Genomic DNA, 6,000 nt, shown 5'->3' with positions numbered 1-6,000 from the left:
ACCGGTTCCTTGTGCTTGTTTTTCGGCAGCGGGGCAGGTAATTGATGATGTAGATGTGACCCCTTCCATCCCAAAAGATACGCACAATAATGCAGCATCCTATTTCAGAACCGTCCGGACATCGCACCCTTTCGAGAAACGTCATTAGCTAAGCTTCCTCTTCTGGATAGATTAATGGGTAGCGTTTTTTCCGCTCTCTGGGTATATTTATCTTGGCACACCTGGACGATGGACCCTCGCACGCCACGTTCTCCCTCTTATTCTTCTTCTACTTCCTCTTGGCATTACGTCCTCATTGGGACAGAACCTGCTTCCAAGCTTAGTGTTAGTGTACCATAGTTGTTAACTCAGTTATCGCTCAGCTTTTGAGACGAGCAGACGTGGTCATCTATCTATCACGGATATCGTTCAAAGCCAAGCTATCGAAAACTTGGAAAGTCCAGGCTAAAGTGCCGCGTCGCGTACAGTGTTTTCGCGATGAGGCGAGAAAATACGTTCAAAATAGACTATTCAAATTTCCCCTTAAAACCGTCCTACGAGAAAATACACGCATTTTGTCGTACGGTGCTTGGTTTGAAGCGGGAAGAAGTGCAGAGACTTCAGTGCCATAGAGGTGGATCATGTGCGTATGTCAAGGTCAATAGCCTTGAACTGGCTCAAAAAGTGGCCGAAGAGCACGACGAAAAGCACGAAGTGGAGAGTGACGGGAAAAAATACAAGCTCAGAATAACGGTGGAGGATGGAAGTGTAGAGGTGAAAGTGTACGATTTACCCGAAGATGTGTCGGAAGCAAAAATCGTTGAATTCTTGAGTGCATTCGGAGATGTTCTTTCGATTCGTGAATTGACGTGGGGTGAAGGTTACGAGTTCGGAGGTGTACCGATCGGCATTTGGTCTGCACGAATGGTTTTGAAACAGAACATAGATTCGTGGGTGACGATCGATGGAGAACAGGCTTATATCCTGTACAAGGGACAGCTACAATCATGTCGCCATTGCCACGAACAAGCGCACGCGGGTATTTCTTGCGTCCAAAATAAAAAGTTATTGGTGCAAAAAAGCTATGCAAACGTGACCAAGCAAGTACCACCGCGACAACAACCGAGGAGAACAACCGGCACTAAACCGCCGGCCTCTAAGCCGTCGCGCTCAAACCCGTCGAGCACGAAACCAGCCGATCGTCCATCAGCTGTGCCATCACTGGCTTCTTCGGAAATGTTCCCCGAGATGCCGAAACCTGCGAATCAGAACGAAACTTCTGGATCGACCTCCACCACTACCACAGTACCGGCGGCAACACCAGCCTCCAATACTGATCAACATCGTGCATCGGTAATATCGCCACATTCCCGAACAACATCACCAGCCCTCACGCTGTCCAACACTGCCACGGTAGATTTTTTCAAAAAACCCGTCGGCACTCTCGCAGTGCAAAACAGAACAAACGGCAATGAGACTGATGAATCCTCTACATCCACAAGCAGCAGGCGAAGCCGCCGTGTTAAAAAATTCCGTATGGGTGTCGATGACGAAAACGAGAAGGATGACGGTTTTCGGCCTTAAAATGGATCTCACATCGTACAACATCGCTTCCATAAACATCAACACCATCACAAGTCCAACTAAGTTGAATGCGCTTCGTAACTTCGTCACTAACCAATGGCTCGACATCGTGTGTTTGCAAGAGGTAGAGAACGAGCAGCTCACATTACCAGGCTATACCGTGGTATGCAACGTGGACCATACACGCAGAGGCACAGCGATCGCTCTGAAACCACACATCTCTTTCTCTCATGTTGAGAAAAGTTTGGACGGCCGTTTGATCGCACTTCGCGTTCAAGATACAACGATATGTAGCATTTATGCCCCCTCTGGCGCGTCTCACCGTGCTGCTCGGGAACAGTTTTTTAACGGCACCCTAGCGTACTACCTCCGTCATCGTACACAACACACCATCATAGCAGGTGACTTCAATTGCGTCCTTCGGCCCTGCGACTCGTCCAGTCCGAACCCGAGTCCTTCACTCAAAGCGGCCGTCCAACAAATCGGATTACTCGACGTGTGGGAGAAGCTGTGTCCCCGAGATCCAGGATACACTTTTGTAACCCGAAATGCTCAATCTCGCCTCGATCGCGTATACGTGAGCAGCGGTTTGCGCGACAACCTACGAACGGCAAACACCCACGTATGTTCTTTCACCGATCATAAAGCACTAACGCTCCGCCTCTGTTTACCAAACCTCGGACGAGAACACGGCCGCGGGTTTTGGGCCCTGCGTCCCCACTTACTATCCGACGAAAATGTTGAAGACTTCCAGTACAGATGGCAGTACTGGACGCGACAGCGCAGGAACTATGCTTCCTGTATGCAGTGGTGGCTGTCGTACGCAAAACCAAGAATAAAATCTTTTTTCAAGTGGAAATCGCGAATCGCATTTAGCGATTTTCACAATGAACACCAACGCCTGTATGCGGAATTACGGCATGCGTACGACAGTTACTATCAAAATCCAGAAATGCTCACTACTATAAATCGTTTGAAAGCTGAAATGCTCAAGCTCCAGCGTAACTTCTCCCATATGTTCATGCAAATTAACGAAACGTATGTATCAGGAGAACCCATCTCGTTGTTCCAATTGGGGGAGAGGCGAAGGAAAAAAACTGTCATCACGCACTTACGAACCGACGAAGGCGAACTTACTGCTGCACCGCATGAGATAGAAGAACACCTAGTAAACTACTTTTCTAATCTCTATTCTGAGCCTCCTGAAACCGTGGAAGAGGGCCAAAACAACTTTGTTTGTGGAAGGTCCATTCCGCCGAACGATGTGGCAAACGAAGGCTGCATGAGTGAAATCACCACTGCAGAGATACTGCATGCTATCAGGAACAGTGCTGCGAAAAAATCTCCTGGTTGTGATGGGATTCCACAGGAATTCTATCGGCGAATGTTCGATATTATCCACCGAGAGCTCAACCTTCTAATGAATGAAGCGCTCGATGGCAACTTTCCCTCTACTTTCGTGGACGGTATCATTGTACTGGTAAAAAAACGAGGTGGCGATGACACGGCTGGATCATATCGGCCCATCTCGTTGCTAAACGCGGACTACAAACTCTTTTCCCGAATACTCAAAAATAGGTTGGAGAGAGTGATGGACACCAACCGCATACTGAGTGATGGGCAAAAATGCGCCAACTCAAACCGAAATATTTACCAAGCCACTCTGGCGCTCAAAGACCGAATAGCCAGCCTTCGGCACCGTCGTCGCTCTGGAAAGCTCTTGAGTTTCGACCTTGATCATGCCTTCGATCGGGTCAGGCACTCGTTTCTCTTCTCGACCATGCGTTCTCTCGGCTTCAATCAGCAGCTTGTCACTCTACTCTCCCAAATTGCTACTCGCTCTACTTCTCGCCTGTTGATCAACGGGCATCTCTCGCGACCGATCGACATCCAACGTTCGGTGCGGCAAGGGGACCCGTTGTCAATGCACCTTTTCGTGTTGTATCTCCATCCCCTTGTGCACAGACTTGAACGGGCATGCGGCGATGATTTGATCGTAGCGTATGCGGACGATATAAGCGTAATCACCACGTCGGCAAGGCGTATCGAGGAGATGAGAGAATTGTTTACGCAATTTGAGATTGCCGCCGGCGCAAAACTAAATATGCGTAAAACCGTTTCGATTGACGTCGGCTTTTGCGAAGAAAATCGAATCCATGTTCCGTGGCTTCAAACAGAAAACACTGTAAAAATTTTGGGCATATCTTTTGCAAACTCTGTGCGATTAATGACGTCAAACAACTGGAACACGCTGTTGGGGAAGTTCTCCCAGCAGTTGTGGTTACACTCGACACGTTCCCTGACATTGCACCAAAAAATCATATTGCTAAACACCTTTGGCACGTCTAGGATTTGGTACCTTTCTTCAGTGTTCCCACCGCTTGCTATCCACATAGCAAAGATCACATCATCCATGGGCTCCTTCCTATGGAGCGGAATAGCCGCGCGAATACCTATCGTGCAGCTGGCAAGGAACATAGAGGAAGGTGGCCTAAGATTGCAGCTCCCTGCATTCAAATGCAAGTCATTAGCGATCAACAGGCATTTAAAGGAGATCGATTCCATTCCTTTCTACAGATCCCTAATCGTTCAGCCTAATCCTCGTCAGCCAATACCAATAGACCTCCCCGATATCAAACAAATCCTTCTGAATTTATCCCAAATACCACTCCCTGTCCAACAAAACCCCTCCGTCGATCAAATTCATCGGTGCTTCACACAGCAAACAGAACGACCCAAAGTGGAACGAAACCATTACAGTATAAACTGGCCCCGTATATGGAAGAATATTGCCGACAAACGGATCAGTTCAACACAGCGAAGTCAACTCTATTTAGCAATCAACGAGAAGATAGAGCACCGACAACTTTGGTATGTGATGAGAAGGGTGGATGATGAAAAGTGTGTTCACTGTCACAATCAAGCTATAGAAACCATCGAGCACAAATTTCATTCATGTCCCCGAGTTAATTCAGCGTGGTTGATCGTGCAGCGAAAGATAGTCGATATTCTGAACGGATGGAGACAACTTTCTTTTGAGGAGCTCATTAGACCGGTATTGATGGGCATCAGCAGAACTACAAGAGTTAAAATACTGAAAATATTTTGTGAATACATTTGTCATATAATCGATAGTAATGATAGAATCGATTTAGGAGCACTGGATTTTAAACTAAGCGTTGTTATGTAATTATGTGTATGTAAGTAACCAATTTAATGCAAACTTTGACAAATAAAAAAAAAAAAAAACTGAGAACTTTCTTTGCCAAAGTTGCGCATTCGTATACATATCGTGTGGTAAGTACGATGATTCTCTATGCCCAGGGTCCCTGGGCTAGGGAAGTCAAGGAAACTTGCATAACGAAAAGATTCTGAACCAACTGGAAATCGAACACAGACACCTTCAGCATGGCTTTGCTTTGTAGCTGCAGAAGTTACCACTAGGCTAAGGAAGGCTCTCTCTACATACACGGAAATGGACCATCTCGGCTTACTGCGATCGCGCAAAAGTTCGAATCGTCGGTCGATGCGAGGGCAATCGGTCATATGTTACTACGTTTTTTTCTCGTGATGTCGAGCATCATCCCTCGTGTCGACGAAGAAACGGCAGACGCTTATCTTAAACAACTGATCGGGTAGACATTAATTATTAAACACCCTCTTTGGTGAACCGTCTTGAAAAAAAAAAAAAAACATTGAGGTGAAACAGTTAGCACCGTGCCGCCTTTCTTGGTTCGATCCGACGCGGTGACGGAGGAAGATGCTTTTAAACTACAGTACAATAAAAAGGGGAACGCTTCACTGCGAAGGTGAAACATCTGGTCGCCTTAAGGTTCAGTGCTTGTTGCGGGTCGGAGAAGTCAGTTAGCAGAAGTCAATTATCGATTGGATGAGGGTGATCTGCGTATTCGCTACCACGTCGTCAGAACGACGTGGGTGAACAATTTCATGCCATTGTTTGTTGGGGTGTTTAAAATTTTGACTTCTTCGTAAATTTCTCTGACAGTATTCTGCTCAGAAGGCAGAAGAGTTTGAATATATTGTTAATTCCTATCATAATTTTGCATTGCTTACTCAGTCGAATGTCGTTTCCAAGTGGTTCTGTTAAAGCAAAGAAGGCTGTCATTGAAATGGGGCTCTGCGCAAAGATGTGCCTCTCCTTTTCACTCTTTTGTGAAATTTGTAAACAACAAGGCCAGTGATTGAATTCTGAGAAAATACAGGCATCTCTCACTAATCGCTCTCTGTAACAATCATGATTCGCAGCACAACATGAGAACCCGTTTATCATCTTCTGCTGCAGCACTGATTAGATCGAGGGGATCTGAACAAGCTCCAAAGTTGAGGAACAATATTGCTATCAGATGTTCAAGGATAGTTTATCGTCCCAGCAAAATGCACGCTCTCCCGCAAATGTTTGGGTTCACTCCCTCAAAA

Source organism: Aedes aegypti, chromosome 1, assembly GCF_002204515.2.
Source record: "Aedes aegypti strain LVP_AGWG chromosome 1, AaegL5.0 Primary Assembly, whole genome shotgun sequence".
NCBI lineage: Eukaryota > Metazoa > Arthropoda > Insecta > Diptera > Culicidae > Aedes > Aedes aegypti.
This window is presented reverse-complemented; position numbering follows the sequence as displayed.